The sequence below is a fragment of the Hibiscus syriacus genome, unplaced genomic scaffold, assembly GCF_006381635.1.
Source record: "Hibiscus syriacus cultivar Baekdansim isolate YM2019G1 unplaced genomic scaffold, ASM638163v2 tig00116968_pilon, whole genome shotgun sequence".
Lineage (NCBI taxonomy): Eukaryota > Viridiplantae > Streptophyta > Magnoliopsida > Malvales > Malvaceae > Hibiscus > Hibiscus syriacus.
In genome coordinates this window covers 97,222-118,336 of record NW_024063492.1, presented here as the reverse complement: position 1 = coordinate 118,336, position 21,115 = coordinate 97,222, and positions in this window count along the sequence as shown.

Below are 21,115 nucleotides of genomic sequence, written 5' to 3'. Positions count from 1 at the left end.
ATTCTCTTTTGTTACATCTCCCATCTGGCAATCATATCTCCAAGGCACTTGTTTATTATCCCGATATGGGAATGGAGATGGAGGTGTAATAACCACTTTCGGGGCTATCTTCTCAGCAACTCGATTTTTGGGAGTAATAATTAGGGGACAACTGGCATTGTATACTCCTTTAGACGATCCTTCTGAAGCGCAAACTTCCGCTTCCTCTTTTTCAGCAATCTCTCTAAAGAACTCAATTTCTTTACTGTCATCATGTCTTGTACCAAAGATAGGAAGTCAGGACATGTTGAATACTGTGTCCTTCACTGTTATGATACTGACACACCTCTCCACTGTTAAACTGTTCACCCATCAAACTGGGCTTCAACAATCCTACCTTGACCATCTGGCACCACACCCAACTCATGGGTGATACCACCTCACCAACATTCCTTACAATTCTCTTTCCTTTCTCTTCAATAATCGCATTAACTCCTGCCCCTGCATGGCTTGGCAACGGATTCTGAGCTATATTTGGCTGCTCACTGTCACCAAAGTTGATGACATTCCTCGTTCTCAAAGCTTGGACAACCTTCTTAAAAGCAGTACAATTCTCAATGGAATGCCCAGGGTTCCCTGCATGGTACTCACACTGAGCACTAGCATCATACCATTTGGGAAAAGGAGGTTGCATTGGTGTCACGTGATACGGCGAAACCACATGCCGATCATACAAAATCTGAAATAATTCCTTATAAGTCATCGGGATGGGGTCAAATTGAGGCCTCTCTCTCCTCTGGTCCCTTGCCCCTTGTCTATTGTCATTTTGTGTCGATGACCCTGCTCCTTGAGGACGGGAAACAGTGATGTTATAGAATCGTACTGCCTCACATTACTGACTTCGTTTTCTTTTTTCCTCGTTGGTGGCCTCTTACTAGACTCTCTCCTCGAGCTTCCCACTCTTAACAACCATTTCAATCATTTCTCCCGCCGTAATACATCAGCAAAACTTCGATAAGGATTACCGATAAGATACGAGAAAAAAGGAGCCTTTAAGGTGTTGACAAAAAGCATATTGTTTCTTCCTCTTCCAATGGCGGGTGGACTTGCACTGCTACATCTCTCCATCTTGAGCATATTGTCTAAAACTCTCGTTAGACTCTTTTCCATTCCTTGCAACATCATCCTGTTGGGCCTAACATCCTTCACATGTTTGTATTGCTCAAGAAAGGACTTAGCCAAGTCTTTCCACGATTTAATATTAGCTCTACTCAGCTGGTTATACCATCGGATTGCCGAGCCAGTTAAGCTTTCCTGAAAGCAGTGTATCAACAATTGATCGTCCCCTATGTATCCGGTCATCTTCCTACAAAACATCGTGATATGCGCAGAGGGACACCTAGTACCATCAAACTTCTCAAAGTCAGGAACTTTAAACTTTAGAGGCAAGACCAGATCGGGAACTAGACTTAACTCCTTTGCGTCAAATCCATAGACACTGGTATCTTCCTTCATGGCTCTGACCTCTCTTTCTAACTGTTTCCATTTCTCTTCCAACAGATTGTTTTGGTCCTTCTTGGCTTCTTCATCAAGGTCCGGAACTTGATGATATTGATGTTCTTCCTGATACGAACTAGATCCAGGCTGTACGTTAACAGAAGCACCGACTGGATTAATGTGTACCTTCCCAACATGAACAGGGGTCACTTGAACGTTCTGAGATTGTTCTGGGGTTAACCCTGGATGATGAAGTGGGTCTTCAGTTACACCTTCTGGCATAGGGCTTTTCCCATGTTCTGGATTTCTTCCTTCCAACATACTCGCAAACTTGGAAAACATCTCCTTTTGGGCATTCATCATATCTTCTTGCATTTTCTTGATATTATCTTGTAACTCCGACTGAGCCTTCTCAATTTAGGCAAGTTTTTCTTCCATAACTTTCTTCCTGGTTCTGTAGATATGCTTGGGATTTTCCAGTATTACTCTGTCACAGAGTCATTTTGTTATCACTGATATTTATTATTGAATATGAGATATATGATTATGAATGAATAAAATGCGGTGCAAAAATTAAATGCATTAAAAAATGCATATGCAAAATACAGGGAATTGATCCTGGAACGACTCCTTAGAACAACTCTTTATATTAGAACGACGTTCAATTACAAAGTTGAAACATATCACAAATAAATCTGCACCATCTCTCCTATTTCTTGTATGTGTGCTAGTAACTCTACAATCTTCTGGTTTTCTTCAGCCTCAGGATCCAGTTCTTCAGTCACATCAGCGGCTTCCTCAGATAGAATGACCAAATATTGAGCTATTCCCTGCGCGTGTTCTAGGTAACAAGCAATAAAGTCCTCTCTTTGCTTGACTCTCGCCTGAGCTCGCTCCCATCGAAAACGCCACTGTATATCCCCCTCATAGGGAACTATCGATAGCTCACTTGCTTGCCTCTGAAACTCTTGAACCATGGCTTCAAGCTCGCTCACTTGTCTCTTCAAACTTTCAACCTCCCCTTGGCTCGAGCTACCTTCCCTGTTTCGGTATCGTCGTAATGCAGTCTCTAAACTTGAAATTTTCTCCTTCAACTTCTCATTCTGGGCTTGACTCTTTTGTAACCGCTGCTCTAAAGAATCCTTTTCTTTCGATAAAATTTTCACTTGGTGCATGCTTTGCTTGAGCTCTTCTTGACTCTCTCCGGATACTTTTGAGGCTCGCCACCTCTTGCCTCAATTCGACAGACTTACTCGAGCTAGAACCTGCCTGAGCTTTTACCATTCGCTGATAAGTTGACCGAAGATCGTCAAAGTCTTGCCGAAGTTGTTTCTCTACTTTTTCAATTCGATCTGCTCTACTCTTCTGAATGTCAATCTCCAATCCCTTTTGATACACTTCATCTTCTAGCTTCTGCAAAGTCATTCTCCATTGTCTCCGTTCTGCTTCAAAATCGCGCTTGGCTAACTCTAATGGAGATGGCACCACTCTCAACTGTTCCTCCACCGGCTGAATATTTTCAGGATTCACCATCGGGATATTGTCATTTACTCGACCGCTTCTCCACTGCTCGTACTCTTGAGACAACTCGAGATCATATGTAAACAATTTCACGCGACGAGTTTGCTTCCAGGCCTCAGCAACCCCTTTAACTTTACCCTTATACTGATCTCCTTTGAATGCAAAATCCGACCCTACCAAGTCCCATGTGGCTGGAATAAACTGCCTTGACCCATACTGTCTGGAAACTAGTAGCGGTGCATACCCAACAGAACCCCATATACCTGGCAAAGGAACCCAATCTCGCTCTCCACATCGGTAAAGTATATCCGAAGAAGTATTCCACGAAGCTCGCCACAAAATATCTCCATCTCTGATATCCTTGAAGATGACCATCCATTTTTCTTCAGTGAAACCCCCAGGCCACTCTTTAGAAAGAAAATCCTTCAAAGGTGAGAAACCGTCTAGAAATACTCGTCCTGGTGCTCTTTCAACATGTTTGAAATGACTCAGAATCCACACTAGCAGCAAAGGCGCACATCCTATAAAGCGTCATTCTCCCTCGCGCCTACAAGAACTCAAAGACCGAAACGTCTCAGCTAGAATAGCTGGAACAGGATCCACGTGCTTGTCTAATCTTTCAAACAGGTCAACAACTGATACGTCTACATATCCTAGCACTTTTGGAAAAATAACAAGCCCATAAATCCCTAAAGCAAACAAGTCAAGCTTCTTTCTTTTATCAGGATGATGAGCAATTACTTCTTTCAGAGCAGCCCAAGAGATGCACTCACTGTCTCCTTTCTTCTTAATGTTTCTGACTACCCAATCTTCACTCATTCCGGTCATCAATAGTAATTTTTTCTTAAATGAAGGAGTGACTGGCAACTTGGTATATATTCTATCTATCTGGGACCTCGGACAACGGACCAATGCTTGATACTCCTCTATTGTTGGTGTCAGATCTACTCTACCAAATGTGAAACAGCTATAAGCCGGGTTCCAGAACTGTGCCAATGCTCTAAACAGATTTCGGTCAATAGAAACATCCAGAAGATAAGGAATATCGCCGTACAACTGATAAAACATCTCCTTATCGGCTACTATCCATCTTCCCCATATCTCCTTTAGCTCACTTAGATCATTCTGACGCACGTTGATGTGAGTGTAACCAAATAACTCTGACACATATCCAGGCATCACGCTGTCCCCATTGGTCAATTGGGACTGTTCCGACCACCTCAGAACATCTGCATTGTCCTCAACCTCTTTCTGAACCGTTCGTTCCATATTACTGGCCTTCTATATAGACATCGACCCCAAATCAACACCATGTAATGGACAATGCAATGCAAAACAGAAAAGAAACAAGGCAAAAACAACAAAAGATCGATTAGTAAACATGAAACAATTAATTCAGGATAATAATTTGTTCAAAAATCCTACCCACATGCTGGCTACCCAATCATGCTTTATCAGATCCTACCCAACATGATATCTACCCCCATGCTTTGTTATCCACAAAAAGAAATCCTAACCGCATGATATCTAATTTGCATGCTTGTTCAAAAAATACACCTAACCGCATGATATCTAGTTCGCATGCATTTATTCGAAAAAACGAAAATAAATGACTCAACAAAGCTTTTCCTTGTGTACCCTCCTCACGGGATTCTTAAGGCTCGGGTTTGGCTCAACCTAAGTTCGGGCTCTATATTCACTATATGCCGGGTTAGGTTCTAAAGCAATAGGTTCTCGAATTGTCCTTGCCGGTGCCCCTTTGGGCTGCCGAACCCTCAATCCTGGCCCATCACAGGCTTTAGGGGATCGAGTTCAATTTCGAGGGAACACACCTCCTTATGTCCATGCGGAGGTGAATACCATCACGAGGACCATAAGGCGTGAGCTCCAGGAGCGATCCACTATCCCATGCGGAGGTGAAAACCACACGAGGGCATAGTCTCTCACTCCTACTTAAATAGGACGGAGCGGGGTTTTAGCTCATGTTATGACAATGCAGCTGTGCAGTGTGTGAGGAAAAGCGAAAAACACAATAAAAACACTCAAAATTTCCTAAATTCACACAATTAATCTGAAACCATTAGCAAATAGATTAGTACAACTATTTAATTGTCAATCAAATTAAATTAAAGAAATCAAAATACAAACAAAACTTATTAAAAACCAAACAAGGGATCAAAAATCAAATTAAAACGAATTTGTAATTTTCAATTGCAAAGACAATTAATTAATCGACTATCGGCTTGACTCTCTAAAAAAAGGTCCCCAGCGGAGTCGCCAAGCTGCCGAAACGATTTTTTCTTAAAGGTGAAAAGGTGAGATTTTAAAAAACCACATTAATTTTTAATTTATATTTTTCAATTGATTTTTAATTTAAAAACAAATGCGATTTAAAAAACCTTTCGTTTCGAAAAAAAATTCAAATTTCTTTTATGATCGAAAAAATACAATTCAAAGAGTCGCCACCAATCTTTGATTAGGGTGTGATTAGGCACCCAAAAATGATGTCATTTTAAATAAAAATTAACTTTAATTAAAACAACAAATTGAGGTCTGCGTTACCAAAATCCGAGTTCGGGAGTCGGTTACGTGTGGGGAAGGATTAGCACCCCCACAACGCCCTAAATCGGTACCTAGTCGATTAATTAACATCTTTGCAATGAACTTTACAAATTCGAGTTTATTTTGATTCTTGATCCCATAAAGTAAAAATGTAAATTTAAAACATTCAAAAACACTCAAACAAATTAAATTAAAATTACCAAGTCATTTTAGAAAGATAAAGGATGTTCGATTATTTACAAATATCGAGACCAGATCTTAAAGATATAACAACCTTTTCTCGATATATTTAAATAAATGAACATTTCTTTTTCTCTCGTTCCCAAATTTTAGGTGACGAATCAATTTTTTTGTTTCACTTTCGGGATACATTTTTACTTTAAAATCATTAAAAGCGGACCTCAAATCAGTTATGACGGCCCACTTCAACAACTTTAAATTAAAAGGGTATTACCCTTAGTCCGATTATGTAATAGGTCGAGTCATGCAAATAAGGCTATCATGCAAATTGTGAAAAAAATATCAAGCTAAAATTAATTAAACAAAAAAAAACATACAATGTAGTATACAAAAAATTATAAATACGTAATACATATTTTAATTAAAAATCATAAATCATGCATATTAACGTATTATGTATACAAATGTGACCTAAATATAAAAACAAAATCATAACATGCCAGACTATGAATTTTCAAAAAAATGATATATACATATTAGAATTAGGACTATATTTAAATAAATGTAAAATTCTACATACAAATTAAAACTAAGTAGGGATCTAAATGAAACATGCGTATAAATGAGGGATCTACACCCGAATAATCTAACAAAATTATAACTAAAACTAAAAACCGGAAAATAACTAAATTAGGACAAACACAACAGGCCAAATTCAAAAATTAACCCTCAGGTGACTAATTTACAATAAGACACTTAAATGGGGGACTAGATCATAATTTAATCTTCATCTTCAGTGACTAAAAACTAATTTACCCAAAGAAATAATATAAACCTAAATAACTAAAACCTAAATAAGCTAAAACCTAAACTAATTTAACTTCACGCAGAACATGTGTTGCATAGCTCCCCTCTCTTCTCTCCTTCTTCGCACACTGCCCATCTATTTCTCGGCCACGCACAGCGCCGCTCTCCACAGGCCCCATGGCTGGTCATTTGGCCTCTCAATCCAACCGCTATAGAACTCTACCAGGTAAGACCCTAATCCTAACTCGAACTAAGCTAACATTTGATTTTCGTTTAACACCCATTTTCTTCCAAATTTCAGATCCGTAGCCTAAGAATGAAACTAAACCTTAAATGCTCTAAATCTAAGTTTGAATCTGGGATTCTCTCGACTCCAGCGACGTTACAACTCCAACGAAGGGACCTCAACGATTGTCTACTTCTCTACTTCGACAGTAAACTAGACTCACTCTATTTCCTTTGTTTTGAGTTTTGAATTTATATGGAAAGCTATTAAAACAAATATATAAAAAATTTGCAAATGAAAATAATCATAGAAATAAAATCTTACAGGAATTGAATTTTGAGTTTGCTTTGTATTGCTTTCGAAAAAGGTAAGGTACCCCTGTTATATTGCGTACTCTTTGAACAGCTCCGGCCAGGAATAATACTTACACACTCTTTTTATATTTGCTTTGTTATAGAAAAAAAAATGAATGAATGAATTTCTGGGCATTTGTTCTTGTGCTTTTCTGATTTTTTCCAGAAAATGGTCTCTGCCTTTTCTCTCGTTCTGGTTGACTCCCTCTCCCTGGTGTGAAATCTTTTTTCCTTTCACAAGTTGATGAGTGGTTCCCCCCGTTCTCCAACTGACCATCTCCCCCTTTTGCTATGATGAGTGGTTAATGCCTCAAAAAAACCGACCCTCACCTCCACTTTGCTTTTTAACTCCCAATAACCATTTTTTTTAGTTTTTTAGGATTTCACGTGGACTGGGCTTGGTCATTGAATTGGGACTCCAACTACTTTGCTTCGGGTCTGCTCCGACTTAGGCCCGGATAAATCGAGCATCTACAATACCCTATTTCTAACTTAAAACTCTAAATGATAGCATCATAACTTCTAAACCATAAATCCTAAATCGTAACTCAGTGTTTATAATTTAAGGTTTTAAAATAGAAATATAATATAAAATAATATAATTAAACAACTTTAAGGGCTAAATTAGTAGTAAAAATACGATATGAACGAAAATAATAAATTTGTTCTACTACAGAAATAAATGTGACCCTCAAACCCTCAATTAATAGATTTATCATCTATAAATTAATTTTTTTGAATCGAGTCGTTGAAACCATCCCATATTAAAATCAATCTAATAGTATTGTGTCAAATTTAAAGTTGATTAATTTAGTTAAGGAAACTCCAAAACATGAGAGGGAAAGGGAGAGGGCCAAAGGAATGGAACTTGGTGGGGAAAGGTTCGGGGGCATAGGATTAGGAAAGAACTCATGAAGAGTGGACCATGTTTGGTTGGCGATAATTATGCTTTACCGCTGTTTAATAATGATTAACTTAAGGGAACAATTAGGTATGTTGAATTAAAGTATATTCTGTCCTGCCAAACAGACCCTACCAAAGCTTAACTAAAAGTTTTTCTATCGATCGACTTTAATATGACCCCCTTATTTCTACCGGATAATTTAATCTTACTTTAACCTCTTGGGCTTCCTATTTTTAATGATAATAAGGTAAACTACTTATTTTGTACCTAAACTATCGATATTAACCTGTTTTAATACCTAAATTTTTTCAAAATCACATCTAACGTTTAATTTTCATTTTATTTTAGTACCTGTCATTAAAAATTTAATGATTGTAATACCTAAACTATACGTTTTGGTCTATTTTAGTTCCTAAACTTTCATTTCCCCCAAAATTTAACATTAAATTTTAAAAGAGGGTACTAAAATGAAACAAAAACAAAAGTTTTTAACAACGGGTACTAAATTGAAACAAAAACTAAACTTTATGTATGATTTGAAAAATTGAAAATTATGTACTAAAACAGACCAAAACTGATAGTTTAGGTACTAAACGCGTAATTTACCCATAATAATAGTAATAATGAAATGATTTTTTATTTTATTCCTGGATAAAGTGTATAAATAGTCTATCGATTATAACGTCTGGCTCATACGATTGTTAATTTTTTAACAAAAAATGACGAGTTTGGAGCATATGAATAGTCGGGTGACTATTTTTCAAGGGACTCAATAAAGCAGTGTGCCTTATAGTAGGGGGAATATTTTGTAACTTTCAATAGTTAGAGCACTCAACAAAATAACATCCTATAGTTATGAACCATTTGTGTATTTCCCATATTTTTATATAATTTTCTATTTATTATAAGGATGATTTTTCTAATCTAACTATTTCATTCATAATATACATGAGGATTTCCATTATGAACATTATTTTTATAAATACAAGTTCTTATTTTTTGACAAACTCTAAATCTAATCATATTCTTACTAGAGAAGACGAGAAAATGGACTTTAGGGGAATGAAAAGGGAATGCTCGGTAGGCGTAAGAATCCATGACCTAAGAAAATATGAGGTAACAAAGATGAGCAGTTTGATCAATTGATCAAATGTGCTCACTAAAATACAAGTTCATACTTAGTTACTAAATTTAATAATTAACGATTAAGATTGATAAAAAATATTGATTTAATTTTTCAATCCAAAAATTTAATTAATTCAATTTTCAATCAAAAAACTTAATTGAATATAAAAACTTTAAAAACTGAATTAATTTTCTTTTTAGAAAATTTGAAGGACTGATTGTGCTAAACCCAAAGAATTATGGCAAAGAACAAACGGTTGGTTACCGGTAACCACCAAGAATTAAAATGTTAGTTGGCTTTAGTACTATGATTTGATAGTATGATAGTTTCATTTTAGTTACTTGTAACGAAAGAGAGGAGAAACAAATGAAATAAATTTGTTTGAAACATAAAGTAATTAGGTTCTTAATAATGTGACAACAACACCACCTAACTAATTAATTATTGACTGATTTTTGGGCAAAGTGCACAAATGGTTTTTCGATTATAGAGTATTGTTTTATTAATTAACTCGACTAATAAAAGTTACAAAATGGTCACTCAACTATTCATTATGTAAAATAATTTTTTAACTTTTAATAGTTGAGACTTCATAAAACAATGTTCTATAGTTAAATGATAATTTTATAAATTTTAATAGTCGATGAACTTAATAAAACAACATTCTATAGTTAGAGAATCATTTTATAACTTTTAGCAGTTGAAGGACTTAATAAAATAATACATATAATTGGGGGACCATTTGTGTACTTTACCCTTGATTTTTATGTATCTGATGAACTTTACATAAAATATTATGTGACCAAAAATATAAAAATAAATACACCCAAACCTTAAACATTAGTCGTCCATCCCTTTCAACTCATCCTTACTTTTAAACAATTTTTTTAGAGGTATATATTTTAGGGTAAATTGCATATTTAATATCTAAACTATTAGTTTTATTATATTTTAGTACCTAAACTTTTAATTTTTTTAAAAGTATACTTAAGGTTTAGTTTTTGTTTCATTTAGTATCCTATTCAAAAATTAACGTTAATGTTTGAAAAAATAAAAGTTTACGAACTAAATTGTAAAAATTGATAGTTTAGGGACTAAACACATGAAGTTTTTAACGGTGGGGGTACTAAAATGAAACAAAAACTAATATTTAAGTATAAATTTGAAAAAAATAAAAGTTTAGATATTAAAACGAGCTAAAAATAATAGTGTAAGTACTAAATATGTAATTTACCCTATATTTTAATATTTTATTTAAAAAATCAGGTCGGATTTTGGATCGAGTAAAATTTTTTTAAACTCATATCATATCGAATGACAAATAAAATAATATAATACTTAAATCAGATTCTAACCGTAAAAAAAATCCAACTTGACCCGTGATCATCCCTAGCATATATATATATATATATAACTTATTCGACTGGAGAAAAGTTTAAGAATCTTAATGTTTAATTTGATCAAACTCTGCCTCAATATAAAATATTTAAATCATGTAATTATCCGAATCGAGCTTAAATGGTAATATTCCACAGAAACAATGAGTTTTCAATATCCATACTCATTTACAGTTGGGTGCCATCTCTTTTTCCCTTTCTTTTCTTTATTATTATTGTCGTAACCGGTTTTCGTCCGGGCACGAAATATTAAAATTTGGCGGAGAAATTAACGTTAATAAATAATTTTGAAAATAATTTGTGAGTCGCCATCGACCTTTTGGATCAGGTAGGTCGAATACCTAAAAATTATCTTTTAAAAGAGTTTTTAAGAAAACCATATTTAAAAGATGAATTGATCTGCGTTTTATAACCAAAAATTCATTCTTTTTAATAATAAAAAGGGATCCGTGGTCGGTTACGTTTAAAGAAGGATTAGCACCCTTACAACGCCCAAAATTGGTACTTTTTAATTATAAATTGTCTCTTTTATTAAAATTTAAAAAATTCAAAAATATATTTAATTTATAATCCTATTATTTCAAAATTATATAAAAAATATTTATTTATTTAAAAATATCCGAAAAGAACTTCTAGGTGCCTTAAGACAGCTCTTTTCTTTGATATTGATAAATATTGATTTAAATAATATTGTTTACTTTTTAATTTTAAAATATCAGAATAAGACATCCAGTTGTATTAAGACTGTCCTTTCCTTCGATATTAAAAATAAATATTTTAAAAAAAAACTATTCATTATATGTATATTTATGAATATATAATAAAAATATTTAACAATATAATAAAATAAAAATATCACTAAAACAATATATTTTAAGCATTAAAATGAAAACATATAAAATAAATAAAAATAAAACTAAATCTAATTCCTAATTAATAATTAATTGAAATTATAGGGTTTAAATATTTTATTTTCTAATTTAATAATTTAGTGACCAAAAATGAAATTATTTAAAATTAGAATTTTATAATAGAATAAATTAAAAATATGAACTAAGGATAAAAAAAAATATTTATTAAAATTAAGGGATTAAATCTGTCATTTATCCTAAATATATTATTTTAATAAAAAGGACTAAAATGAATAAAATTAAAATTCAAAGACTGAATTAAAATTATTATAAATTCAGTTTAGTGACCAAAATGTAAAATTTACAAATACGAAGGACTGCGGAAGGGATTTAACTATTTTGTAATTACGCGCATAGTCCTTCCCGAAACGACGTCGTTCGGGAAGGACTATATGTCCAAAAACCGGCTGGCCCGAAGGGCCAGCTTCATTTTATCATTTCTGTTCTCTCTCTATCTGAGAGAGAACAAATTTCTCTCTGCCCTCTCTCTAGCTTCCCTCATCGGAGGGAAGCCGGTCACCGGACGGCAACCGTCTGCCGCCGTGACCATCACCGCCGGCCACCGCATCCGGTGGCCGGAAAAAAAGATTTTTACACTAATATATAGATCGGACCGTCCTAAGGACGGTTCCGGTGTTATTTCTTCCTAAAAGGCTCCCAATCGGAGCGAATCTACAAAAGTACCTTCGTTGTTTCGAAGATTCCGGTGAGATCTGGTAGTCGGGGCTTCCTCGGTAAGTTCTCTTCTTCCTTTTTCCTTCTTTTTTTTGTTTCTGTTTATGGGATTTTTGGCTGAGATCGTTGGTTAGTATTTTTTCTATTTCTCTGTTTTTTTCGTTTTCTGTTTCTGTCTCTTCTTTTTGTCTCTCTGTGTGTTTTTTCTCCTTTTTTTTTTCAGGTGGGTGGTGGCTTTTATAGCCACCACCGGTGTTCGTCTCGGACCGGTCCGAAGAGGGGGCTTCGGTGAGTCACCGGACTACCAGTGGTGACTCACCCCGTAGCCTTGGCGTGGACGGCTGGTGTTCTAGCTTCTGGAGTCTTCGGCTGGGACGTGGCAGCGGCGGAGCGGCAAGAAGACTGTCGGCAGCCGCGTGGAAGCTGGGGCGGCGCCGCGTGGCCCTAGGGTATCAAACCCTAGGGTTTCTTTCTGGAACCATGTGGACCGTTGGATCGTGCCAGATCCAACGGTTGTGATGAGGCGGCTGAGGATGATTAGGGTTAGGAAACCCTAACTGGAAACCCAAATATTTAGGGTTTCTGGTTGGATTCAGACCGGTTTCAGTTGGTTTGTAACTGGGCCGGTTTAATTGTAATTGGTTTGTAATTTATATATATTTAATATATTTAATAAAAAATAATAATAATAATAATAATAAAAATAATAATAATAATAATAATATTAATAATAATATTAATAATGATAATAATATTAATAATAATAATAATAATAATATTAATAATAATAATAATAATAATAATAATAATATGGATAAAAAATAGTATCTTCAGCTGCCCCTCTTTGCTCATTCTTGTGTTAACAAGAATAGGGCAAAGATGAAAAGATAATAAAATTTTTTATCCATTTGACTTTACTTTAATCATTATGGAGATATTGAATAAATTCTTCTTTTTCTCCAAATAAGTTCTTCTTATTATGAACTTTCTGCTGGGGATGATGATGACCTCCTTTTTGTGATAGAGTCATTCAAAAGGTTGAATAAGCTCTTGATGAGTTCTTCTCATTATGAACTTTTTCTTCCTTCTTCAGATGAGTTCTTCTCATTATGAACTTTACCTGGTAATGTTGATCCATCAAATGATGAATTCAAGCAAAAGGTTGAACAAATTCTTCTCATTATGAACTTCTTCTTCCTTCTTCAGATGAGTTCTTCTCATTATGAACTTTACCTCTGGAAATGATGATCCATCAGTTTGATGAATTTAAACAAAAGGTTGAACAAGTTCTTCTCATTATGAACTTCTTCTTCCTTCTTCAGATGACGAGTTCTTCTCATTATGAACTCTTCCTCTGAAAATGATGATCCATCAATTTGATGAATTCAAGCAAAAGGTTGAAGAAGTTCTTCTCATTATGAACTTCTTCTTCCTTCTTCAGATGAGTTCTTCTCATTATGAACCTTCTCTGGAAAAGAATGATCCATCAAATGATGAATTTAAACAAAAGGTTGAACAAATTCTTCTCATTATGAACTTCTTCTTCCTTCTTCAGATGACGAGTTCTTCTCATGATGAACTCTTCCTCTGGAAATGATGATCCATCAATTTGATGAATTCAAGCAAAAGGTTGAACAAGTTCTTCTCATTATGAACTTCTTCTTCCTTCTTCAGATGAGTTCTTCTCATTATGAACCTTCTCTGGAAAAGAATGATCCATCAAGTGATGAATTTAAACAAAAGGTTGAACAAATTCTTCTCATTATGAACTTCTTCTTCCTTCTTCAGATGACGAGTTCTTCTCATTATGAACTCTTCCTCTGGAAATGATGATCCATCAATTTGATGAATTCAAATCTTTGCTAAAATCTTTGAAATTCCTGTTAAAAATTCAACATAGATGAAAATGAATGAAAATGCACCTATTTTTGTAAATACCTAAAATGTGATGCATGAATGTTAAGTTATTTGATTTCAGATGAGTGAATTGAATATTTCTTCAATTGTAAAAACCCAATATATCTGTCTTCTTCAAATCAAAGAATCTATCATTTTTGATAAATGTAGATGTAGATATAATGTCATAAAACCTCTTGAGAATAAAACTCAATAGTATAAACTCTTGAAAAGCTTGCATTCTGGCAATATGTTGATTCTGATAACAACTCATCTGATTATGAAATGACCTTTCAAGATGATTTCACAGATATCGATAGTTCTTCTAATACAGAGAAATCTTGAATTCTGATTCTGATGAGGAGAATAAACTGTTATACTTGACAAAAATGGGATTCTCAGATGCTGAAGCTTCAATATCCATGTAGAAATGTGGTCCAGATTCATCAATTGTAAAATTGATAAATTTTATATGTGCTGCTCAAATGACTAAGGCTGCTGATGCACTTCTTCGGATCAAATAACTCAAAGAACGCTTCCAGAAGATGCTATTGGCAAATTCATCTTCCAAATTCAATGCTTGATTCTATCCAATTAGATCAGATAACTCAAAGAACACTTCCAGAAGATGCTATGTTCTGTCCAACCAGATCAGATAACTCAAAGAACACTTCCAGAAGATGTTATGTTCTGTCCAACCAGATCAGATAACTCAAAGAACACTTCCAGAAGATGCTATGTTCTGTCCAACCAGATCAGATAACTCAAAGAACACTTCCAGAAGATGCTATGTTCTGTCCAACCAGATCAGATAACTCAAAGAACACTTCCAGAAGATGCTTGAGCATATTCATTTGTTCCAGTTAATGTTTGGAATAGGATATCACCATGCTCATTTGATGTAGAGCCAAAATTTTGTAGATTCGAAGCATTTCCATGCTATTATACTGAAAAGGGCTATATTCATAATTCTGCCAATTGAGAACAGATTTTCTCTTATTCTGCTTCCTCCATGTGCTGATGCTTTTCCATTGACAAAGAAGTGATGGCCTTCATGGAATCCAAGAACAAAGTTGAACTGTTTATAAACATGTATATGAAGTGCCAAATTGACAGAAAGGATCTGTAAGGCTCTTGAAGCTTATGACAATGAGTCACCTTCGAGTGTTCAAAAGTATGTTCTTGATGAGTGCTGAAAATGGAATCTAGTATGGGTTGGAAGGAATAAAATTACTCCACTTGAACCTGATGAGGTGGAAATGCTTCTAGGTTTCCTTAAAAACCATATACAAGGATCTGTATAGAAACATGTTTCCTAGTGATATCAATGTCTTGTTTCTTTTTGCTGGAATCAGTACTGCAAAGATCATCTTCTACTGTTTTAGTATATCTTTGAAAACAGATGTGCAAGAACTGAATGGTGATCGGTTGGAGCAATTGATGAGTAGAATTAGCGGATTCGACCTCGTTGTCGGTAGCACCACTTGTAACAATCTTGATGTTCATGGCTTTAAGCTAGTGATGAGTTGCTTACTTTGTATTCCATGTATTTAAAAATATTAACATAAAGTGATTCAGAAATCTTTAAATTATTTCAAAATTATGTTAATTCGATAGAAAAGAATAAATTGAATTTCCAAAAATAATTGAATCTCAAATAAATTGAACTTGAAATAGATATAATTGTATTCAAAGTTATGGCAAGCATAAGAATAAAAATTCAAATGTCTCAACAAATTACAAGCGTAAGTATTTCTAAATTAATCAAGTTGACACAATTTAGAGTAGTGATGTAAACTTTTGTCTGGAAGATTTCAAACGTTGTCAAAATGCTTGTAGATGTGAAGTTTCTCCCAAACTGTCAAAATCTTAAGAGGATTCAATTGCCAGATGCCTAATATCAAACTGCGTTTGAGCCGCCTTTTCAGGTTTTCAACTCAAATCCTTCCTTTGGTTACAAGATGCCCTTTGCGGGTTTTCACCTTGACCCTCTTTTTTTTTTTTTTTTTTTTTTTTTTTAAGCATAATATTTCTTGACAGAATCCGAGTTTATTGGATTTTTCAGAATTTTTCCATCCATTTCTGCCAAGATCAACGCTCCTCCGGAAAAAGCCTTTTTCACAACGTATGGCCCTTCCCAATTAGGCATCCATTTCCCACGGAAATCCTTATGTATAGGCAAGATCTTTTTTAATACTAGATCACCCTCTTGGAATTCTCTTGGATGTACTTTCTTATTATGAGACTTCATCATCCGTTTTTGATACATCTGTCCATGGCAAATAGCTTTCAATCTTTTCTCTTCAATAAGGTTCAATTGATCAAATCTAGCTTGGATCCATTCAGATTCATCCAATTTTGTTTCTCTCAATATTCGGAGCGATGGAATCTCAACTTCAATTGGTAAGACTGCTTCCATCCCGTAGACTAAAGAAAAAGGCGTTGCCCCAGTAGATGTTCGAACAGTAGTTCGGTATGCATATAGAGCAAAAGGTAACTTCTCGTGCCAATCTTTGTAAGTTTCAGTAGTCTTTGTAATGATTTTCTTGATGTTCTTATTTGCTGCTTCAACTGCCCCATTCATCTTTGGACGATATGCCACTGAGTTTGCATGTTTGATCTTGAACTGTGCACAAAGTTCGGTCATCATTTTGTTGTTCAGGTTCAGAGCATTATCTGTAATGATCCTCTCTGGTAGGCCATATCGGCAAATTATCTATTTCTTTATGAATTTGCAGACTGTGGACCTCTTAATATTGGTGTATGAAGCAGCTTCAACCCATTTGGTAAAATAATCAATTGCCACAAGGATGAAGCAATGTCCATTCGATGCTTTTGGTGTGATTGCCCCAATGACATCTATTCCCCACATAGAAAATGGCCAGGGTGCTGTCATTACATGTAAAGGAGATGGGGGTACATGAATCTTGTCTGCATATATCTGGCATTTATGACATTTCCTTGCATAATCAATGCAATCTGTGTACATAGTAGCCCAATAGTATCCATATCTCATTATTTTTCTGGCCATAGAAAGACCATTTGCATGTGTTCCACATATTCCACTGTGTACTTCTTCAATGAAGTTTCGAGCTTCACTGGTATTTAAACATCTCAACAGCATTTGATCATTGCTTCTTCTATACATAATCTCTCCATCAAGAAAATATCCAGCAGCCATTCTTCTCAAGGTTCTTTTATCAATTTCCGATGCATTTGGTGGATAACTTTGATTTTTGATATATTGCAGGATATCATGATACCATGGTTTACCATCTACCTCTTCTTCCACACTATAACAATGTGCAGGAATTTCATATACTTGCATTTTGATTGGCATCATATCAACTTTCTTAGTTGCCTGAAACATAGCAGCTAATGTAGCCAAAGCATCTGCCATTTGATTTTCTTCCCGAGGGAGATAATTGAATGTAACTTTCTCAAATTCTTTCACTAATTCGAGTGTAAAATTTCGGTATTCCAATAATTTGGGATCTTTTGTTTCCCACTCTCCTCGCAATTGATACACCACTAACGATGAATCTCCATATATCTTGAGACATTTGATTTTTCTTTCTATAGCTGCTTTCAATCCCATGACACAAGCTTCATATTCCGCCATGTTATTGGTGCAAAAGAACTCCAGTCTACTTGTAAAGGGATAATAAACATTTTCAGGAGAAATTAACACTGCCCCGATTCCTCGTCCCAAAGCATTAGATGCTCCGTCAAAGTAAAGCTTCCAAGTTGCAAATGCATCATTTGTTTTGACTTCTTCATTCATGGATATGTATAACAGATCTTCATCGGGAAAATTAAAGTTCAAAGGCTGATAATCATTTGATACACGACTGGCCAAAAAATCAGCTATGACACTTCCTTTTATCGCTTTTTGGTTGACATATACAATATCAAACTCAGATAATAACATCTGCCATCTAGCCATTCTGCCTGTCAAAGCTGGTGATTCCATTAAGAACTTTAAAGGATCAAGTTTGGATATCAACCAAGTAGTATGGTATAACATATATTGTCTGAGTCTTCGAGTAGTCCACACCAAAGCACAACATAATTTTTGTATTGGTGGATATCGAACTTCACAATCAGTAAATTTCTTGCTCAGATAATAAATAGCTTTTTCTTTCCTTCCTGATTCATCATGCTGTCCTAGTACACATCCCATCGAATTTTCAAAGACCGTCAAGTAGAGAATTAATGGTCTATCAGGTATTGGTGATACTAAAATAGGGGCATTGGATAAATATTTCTTAATAATATCCAAAGTTTCCTGACATTCTTCATTCCAGACTTCAGGATTATTCTTTCGAAGTAATTTGAACACTGGATCACATTTGTCAGTCAATTGAGAAATGAACCGAGATATATAATTTAATCTCCCCAAAAGCCTCGAACTTCTTTTTTTGTGTTGGGTGGTGGAAGATCTTGAATTGCTTTTACTTTATCTGGATCAATCTCAATTCCTTTTTTGCTGACTACAAATCCCAAAAGTTTCCCATAAGTTACCCCAAAAGTGCATTTAGCAGGGTTAAGCTTTAATTGATACTTCCTCAATCTCTGGAAAAGCTTCCTCAGATTTTGAATATGTTCTTTTTCCGTTCTGGATTTGGCAATCATGTCATCTACATATACTTCAATCTCTTTGTGCATCATGTCATGAAACAAAGTTACCATAGCTCTTTGATATGTTGCCCCTGCATTTTTCAATCCAAATGGCATCACTTTATAACAGAATGTGCCCCACATGGTTATAAATGTTGTCTTTTCCATGTCTTCAGGATTCATTTTTATCTGATTATATCCTGAAAAGCCATCCATAAATGAAAACCATGCATGCCCTGCAGTATTGTCCACCAATGTGTCTATGTGGGGTAATGGAAAACTATCTTTCGGACTAGCTATGTTGAGATCTCTGTAATCCACGCACATTCGAACTTTTCCATTTTTCTTTGGTACGGGAACAATGTTGGCTACCCATTCTGGGTATTTAGATGCCTGTAGGAAACCTGCATTGATTTGTTTCATCACTTCTTCTTTGATTTGCAACAACATTTCTGGCCTCATTCTTCTGAGCTTTTGTTGGACTGGTTTATATTCTGGATTGATTGGAAGCTTGTGTATCACTATATCTGTGCTCAAACCAGGCATATCTTGATAGGACCATGCAAAGATATCTTTAAACTCTTGAAGGAGATTTATCAATTCTTGTTTTATCTGGATTGTCAGAGTGGTACCAATTTTCACCTCTTTTCTGTCTTTATCTGTTCCCAAATTCACAGTCTCAACCCTTTCCTTGTGGGGTAGAATTTGTTTGTCTTCTTTTTCTACCAATCTTAATAGTTCAGTAGGAATATCACATTCCAGTTCATCTTCACAACCATTGATTTCTTCCAGACATATAGGCTGCTCTAAATTTATCACTGGATTAAATCTAGGAATAAACATGCTATTAACACGGTGACACCTGCAAATTTAAGTCGGAACATTTCCGAAAGAATATAGTAAATTTATGAATTGTAAAAATGTAATAAAATGTAAAGAATGATTGCCATCTGAAAATTTTAAAGAAAGTTCCTTATATTTAACATAATTTCTTTTACAAGATAACAAAAAGTTTTCATAATTTTGAGCTAAACATAAAGATTAGTTCTGAATATTACTCTGCATTAATATTAAAAACTATAGGAAGATCTTCAGTGGTCCAATTGGTGAGTGTTTCTCCAGGAAGGCATGGTCGAATCCTATCCAAGTATTTGCCATTTTTGTTGTCCTTCGTGATCATGTTGATAAATAATCCATTCATAGCTTCTTCAACTATGTTTTGATCTTTCGTCAACTTTTCTTTTTTAAAGGCTTCAACAAGCTGCTGTTCCACATTAATTGTTCCCCCTGATCTGAATGTTGTCTTCAACTGTGGGAAAGACATGTGTTTCCAAAGGATTTCTCCTCCTTTCAATTTTGCCTTTCTGTCTTCACATCTTCTTTTCATCTCTTTGTTCCTTTGCTGAAAATTGGGTTTAAACCCTAGCCCAAAACGGTATTTTTTCATCTTTATACTGACAGGAACTGAAATCCCTTGAAGATTCTTTCCTAGACCTCTCCCAGTTTTAGCTCCGATGCCTAAAGTTTGTTGTACTGTCATCTTGGTGCAATCAGACAATCTGGGATATGGAATTTTCCTTCCTTCTGCAACAAAGGTTGTATTTACAAATTCAAGAGCTCGAAAAGAGCATTCAAGAGCCTCATCATTGGTGTCGATATATGGAACATCGCTTGTTACAGACGCAATGATTTCTTCTTCAGCATTGACGCATATTAGTTGTCCATCAACAACAAATTTCAATTTCTGATGTAATGAAGAAGGAACGGCTCCTGCTGAGTGAATCCATGGCCTCCCTAAGAGACAATTATATGTGGGGTGGATGTCCATCACCACAAAATCAATATTGTACACGACTGGGCCGATTAACAAAGGTATTTCCATTTTCCCAAGCACTTCTTTTTTAGTACCATCAAATGCTCGTACCACATTCTGATAACTCTTCATGTGTGATTGATCCAAAGGCATTCTTTGAAGTGTAACTAGGGGCATTAAGTTGAGAGCAGATCCGTTGTCAATCAATACTCCTGGCAACACATGACCATGACAATGTGTCTTGATGTTCAAAGCTCTTACTGATCCCATTCCGCCTTCTGGTATTTCATCATCTGTGAAGGTTATGTAATTGTCAGCGGCTATATGTCCCACAATCCTGTCAAGTTTATTGAGGGATATATCTTCGGGGATAAATGTTTGATTGAGGATTTTCATCAAAGCATTCCTATGCGCTTCTGAATTCACCAAAAGATCAAGAATAGAAATTCTCGCCTGTTGTTTGTGTAGTTGTTCAACCACACTATACTCACTATGTTTCAAGAATTTCAAAAATTCTTGAGCTTGCTTTTCTGTCACAGGTTCATTGAATGCTGGAAGGGATTCATCTTCAAATACCTTCTGAGGTATTGCCATGGCTTTTCCTTTTGCTTTCACTTGTTCTGAAGCATTGGATGTTTCGGGAGAGTA